The sequence below is a fragment of the Euphorbia lathyris genome, chromosome 10, assembly GCF_963576675.1.
Source record: "Euphorbia lathyris chromosome 10, ddEupLath1.1, whole genome shotgun sequence".
Lineage (NCBI taxonomy): Eukaryota > Viridiplantae > Streptophyta > Magnoliopsida > Malpighiales > Euphorbiaceae > Euphorbia > Euphorbia lathyris.
The window spans coordinates 27,206,878-27,212,568 of record NC_088919.1 but is presented as its reverse complement, the minus strand read 5'-3'; the positions used below and the strand labels follow the sequence as shown (position 1 = coordinate 27,212,568).

Sequence of the window (5,691 nt, the reverse complement as noted above, 5' to 3'; positions counted from 1 at the left end):
ACATAAAAAGAAATATATAGGGAACAATGTGAAATAGATGTGTGTGAAGCAAATGTTAACAAGGGTCCGTAAAGCGGTCAGTCACTTTAAGTAGGGAGAAGAGGGAACGGCCTGCTGCCAAACTGTCATTATGAAAGCGTTCCATTGAACGCCACCTGTACGAGTGGTTGGCAAAAGGCGTGTCCAGTCGAAGAGACTCCTGGTTTGGCAAACGGTTACTTTTCTAATTTTGAATGGACTATTCCCCTACCCACTTTGGTTTTACCGAGAAAGGGTGCATTAGTAGGATATCCATAGTACCAAGCGACAGATGATTGGATGTTTACTTTTTCTATCCACAGTTCGCTTCCCGTTTCCCAAGGGTTGCTCTGCAACAAAAATTTATTTATTTCTCCTACTTTGAACAAGTAAAAATGTAAAAATGGACCCACAAGGCAGGGTAAAAGTTTCACGTCTTTGCTTGCATAATAATCACCGAATTTACGGACCATCATATGACACAAAATTGATCTTAACTATGCTAAATAATATTTAACAAACAGGAAAGTAAAATATTTAAAATGCAATGTTACTTGTGCTACAATTGGTGTTTGTAGCGAACAACCTGTTTTTGAGTCTATTGGCTTGGGGGATCCTGGAAGTGGACTGTGTCAATCTTCCTTGTGTGATCATTCTCGAGATAAGGCTTCAATCTTTACCCGTTCACTTTGAAAGGTTCATGACCCTCCTTGCCAATTTCGACTGCTCCATGACCAAACACCTTGTTTACCAGATACGGCCCCGACCATCTTGATTTTAGCTTTCCAAGGAACAGCCTGAGTCGTGAATTGTACAAAAGAACTCTCTGTCCTTCGTGAAATGTCTTTTTCTGGATTTTTCTATCGTGCCACATCTTGGTCTTGTCTTTGTAATTTACTTCGTTTTCATATGAAAACAGCCTGAATTCTTCCATGTCACAGAGTTGCAGTCTTCTTTGGTCTCCCACAGCCTGTTGCTCAAAATTCAAGAAAGTTAATGCCCAAAAGGCCCTATGTTCCATTTCAACCGGCAAATGACAGGACTTGCCGTATAATAATCTAAACGGGGACATTCCTATGGGTGTCTTATATGCGGTCCTATACGCCAAGAGAGCATCGTCAAGCTTGTTTGCCCAGTCTCTCCTAGAATGCCAACAGTTTTCTCTAAAATTCTTTTGATTTCTCGATTTGAAATCTCAACCTGTCCACTAGTTTGTGGATGGTATGGTGTGGCAATTCTATGAGAGACTCCAAGCTTGCCCATTAGCTTCTCAAATTTAGCGTTGCAGAAATGGGTTCCTTGATCACTAATGACCGCTCGTGGGACACCGAATCGGGCAAACAGCCTTTTCATGAATTTTACAACCACACGGGCGTCATTGGTGGGACTAGCCATTGCTTCAACCCATTTGCTTACATAATCGACTGCTACTAAGATATATTTATGCCCAAACGATGTAGGGAATGGTCCCATGAAATCTATTCCCCATATATCAAAAATTTCACAAACAACTATGTTATTGAGGGGCATGGCATTTCTAGCTGAAATATTGCCTGTTCGTTGGCACTCATTGCAAGTGCGAACAAACAAGTTGGCATCTTTAAAAAGTGTTGGCCAGAAAAAACCTGATTGAAGTACTTTGGCTGCAGTCCTGCTGGCGCTATGATGTCCTCCTGCTTCTCTATCATGACAATGGCTCAGAACAGCCTGTCCTTCCTCGTGAGAGATGCACCTGCGAATAATTTGATCGGCGCATAGCCTGAAGAGATAGGGGTCCTCCCAAAAGTAATATTTTATCTCTAAATAGAACTTCCTCCTTTGGTTAGTGGACAGGTTGTGAGGTTTAAGTGAGCTGGCCAGATAATTGGCGATGTCTGCAAACCATGGAGCAGGCTGTATGGCATACAGATGCTCGTCGGGAAAATTCTCCAAAATCTCTAGTTGTTCCTTGTGGCCTTGGTGAGAAATTCTTGACAAATGATCAGCTGCTAAATTTTTCGTTCCCTTCTTATCCTTAATTTCGAGATCGAACTCTTGCAGCAAGAGTAACCATCGTATCAATCTTGGCTTTGCATCCTTCTTCGCAAACAAGTAGCGTAGCGCGGCGTGGTCTGTGTGAACAATGACTTTTGACAGAACCAAATAGGGGCGAAACTTGTCGAAAGCATACACTACTTCCAGGAGCTCCTTCTCGATAGTGGTATAGTTCTGTTGGGTCTCGGTTAATGTTTTGCTTGCATAATAAATCGGCCTGAACTTCTTCTCAATCCTCTGCCCAAGAACAGCTCCCACACATGTGTCGCTAGCATCACACATCATCTCAAACGGTTGTTCCCAGTCGGGTCCTGCCAGTATGGGCGAGTTGATTAGCTTGCCTTTCAACAATTCAAAAGCTTTCAGACAGCTTGTATCAAATGAGAACTCTACATCTTTATGTAGCAAAGCTGACAACGGCAGCACGATCTTTGAAAAATCTTTGATAAATCTTCTGTAGAACCCGGCGTGTCCAAGGAAACTTCTCACATCCTTTACATTAGTTGGAACAACCAGTTTCTCTATCACTTCCACCTTAGCTTTATCTACTTCCATCCCCTTTTCCGAAATTTTATGCCCGAGAACGATTCCACATGTAACCATGAAGTGGTATTTTTCCCAATTCAAGACTAAGTGGGTCTCCTTGCATCGCACAAGCACAGCCCTGAGGTTGTTCAGACAGTTCCCAAAAGAGTTTCCATAAACAGAGAAGTCATCCATGAAGATCTCCACAGTCCGCTCCACCATATCATGAAATATAGACATCATGCATCTTTGAAACGTGGCTGGGGCATTGCACAATCCAAACGGCATGCGCCTGTAGGCATATGTCCCATAAGGACACGTGAAGGTTGTCTTCTCTTGATCTTCACTGTGGATTGCAATCTGATTGTACCCCGAATATCCGTCAAGGAAGCAATAAAATGCATACCCTGCTAACCGTTCTAGCATCTGATCAATGAAGGGCAAGGGGAAGTGATCCTTCCTTATGGCTTCGTTGAGCTTCTGGTAATCCACACAAACTCGCCATCCTGTTATGGTTCTTGTAGGGACCAACTCGTCTTTCTCATTGAGAACCACTGTGGTTCCTCCCTTCTTTGGCACAACATGAACAGGGCTTCTCCATACACTATCGGAAATGGGGTAAATAATTCTGGCATCCAACAGCTTGATCACCTCTTTTCACATGGCCTCCTTCATATGGGGGTTTAGTCTGCGCTGTGGCTGGATAGATGGCTTGTGATCCTTCTCCATCAAAATTCTGTGAACATAGACTGTTGGGCTAATACCCTTGATATCATCAATTTTCCATGCAATTGCATCATTGGTTCTCTGCAGCACCTCCATGAGTTGGGCTTTCTGGTCAGGAGTTAACTTTGAAGATATAATCACTGGGCTTCCGTTAGGTGGTTCCAGGAAGGCATACTCGAGATGTGAGGGTAAAGGTTTTAGTTCGAGTTTAGACAACGGCACAGTGGGTATTTCAGGTGGTTCTTGATGAGTAGGAACAGTAGGATCTAGAGGAGGTGTGGGCAAGTTGGATTCAATGGAACAGCCTGTTCCTTCACATAAGTTCACCTCTTCTCCCAAGAGAGTCTCGAGAGTGTCCTGTTCCTATTCCTGCAAAGTGGAAAGACTTTGAAAATCATCTAAGAAACAGCATGTGTCATCACTAGTGTTAGCTCGTCTCATTGCTTCATTCGTTTTGAAAATGATTTCCTCCCATTAATTCTCAAAAATAGTTGTCCCTCTCCCACATTTATCAATGCTTTACCCGTTGCTAAGAACGGTCTACCTAGGATAATAGGAACATGCAGGTCCTCATCTATGTCCATTATGATAAAATCAACAGGTAATATGAATTTTCCCACTTTGACCAAAACATCTTCCACAACTCCCCTAGGGTAACAGACTGACCTGTCGGCCATCTGAATAGACATTCTGGTTGGTTGTGGTTCTCCTAGTCCTAGTTTAGCATACATAGAATATGGCATAAGGTTTATGCTAGCTCCTAGATCACATAGTGCATTTTCAATATTTAACTTGCCAATCGAACAGGGAATAGAAAAACTCCCTGGATCTTTTAGCTTTTTCGGAAGCTGCTGTTTGTTCTGGAGTATTGAAGAACAGTCCCTGTTGAGTTGGATCATTGAGATGTTTTCCAATTTTTTCTTGTTTGACAAAATATCTTTCAGGAATTTTGCATACGACGGCATCTGGGCAAGCGCTTCCACGAAGGGAATGTTGATATGTAACTTCCTCAAAGTGTCTAGCACTTTAGAATTTTGTTCTTCCAACTTCTTGTTTATTAACCTCGTCGGATATGGTACAGGTGGAACAAAGGGTGGTGGTGGTTTGTACTTCTTTCCTTGTCCCTCCTGGTCTTGATCACTGGTTGGTTCTACCTTGACTGGTTCTTTTTGACTAGAAACAGTTTGTTTCTGCTCATCTTCAGCATTTTTGGAGGTTCCTGCACATTCAGCATTTTCATCAGTAGGTACAATTGGTTTAGTTTGCTTACCAGATCTCAGAGTGATGGCCATGACATCGCCTTTGGGGTTTGGCTCTGTGTTACTTGGCATTATTCCTTTCCCTTTTGACGTAGATGCAGCGAGTTGATGGACCTGTGTCTCCAGATTTTTAATTGAGGCTTGTGTCTGCTTCATGAACTGCATCATCATTGTCTTCATGTCTGGTTCTATTTCTTCCTTGGGTGGAACATGTTGTTTATAATGCTGCTGAGGTTGCCTCTGGTAGTGTCCTCCCTGTTGTTGCTGATACATTGGTTGTTCCTACTGATTAGGATACCTTGTCCATCCGAAATTCGGGTGATTTCTTGTTGTTGGGTTGTAGGTGTTTGAGTATGGATTTGGTGGATTTCTTTGATTATACCCGGCATAATCACATTCTCCCTGTTCACCTTTTCCTTGCTTTACTCCAGGACAGTTGATGTTGAAATGACGCCCTCCATAAAAATCACATATGTCATTGAACGGGGGTTCACTGTTCCACCTGGCTAGTTAGTTTTGACACAACATCGTCGTTCCCCACTCTTTTTCCTTCACTCCTGGAGGAGTGCCAGTTATAGCTCGTGCTCACTACTCGCTCAATAAGGTCATACAAGGCTTGTGGTTCAAGATCTTCAGGGTTACCATTGGCAATGGATTCGATCTGGATTTTATAAATGTTAGTGACTCCATTGTAAAAGTTTTGCACTTGCATCCACATGGGGATGCCATGATTTGGTACCCTTCTCAGTAGTTCCTTGTACCTTTCCCATGCCTCGGCTAAGGATTCATCCTCTTCTTGTACGAAATGGGATACCTCGTTTCTAAGTTTAATGGCATGTCTAGGTGGAAAATATTTCATCAGAAAAGCGCTGGCCATTTCTTCCCAAGTGGTGATTGTTCCTGGCTGTAAGTTCTTTAACCAGTTCTTTGCTTTGTCTCTGAGAGAAAAAGGAAATAGCTTTAGCCTGATCACATCGTCAGAAACTCCTCGGTTTGATCTGAAGGTGTTGCACAGTGTGATGAACTCCTAGATATGCCCATTTGGATCTTCCGACTGGTATCCATTGAACTGTACTGCTGCCTGCAACATTTGTATCATAGATGCTTTCACCTCAAACATGTTGTTTCC

At 42.8% G+C, this 5,691-nt stretch overlaps 1 non-coding gene across 1 annotated transcript; it reads left to right on the top strand.

The window, feature by feature from the left end:
- The first annotated feature begins 5,284 nt into the window (after nt 1-5,284).
- LOC136210139 (small nucleolar RNA R71) lies at nt 5,285-5,391 on the top strand. Its single transcript, XR_010677847.1, has one exon. It is a non-coding gene; the product is annotated as a small nucleolar RNA R71 (small nucleolar RNA).
- The last annotated feature ends 300 nt before the right edge of the window (nt 5,392-5,691 follow it).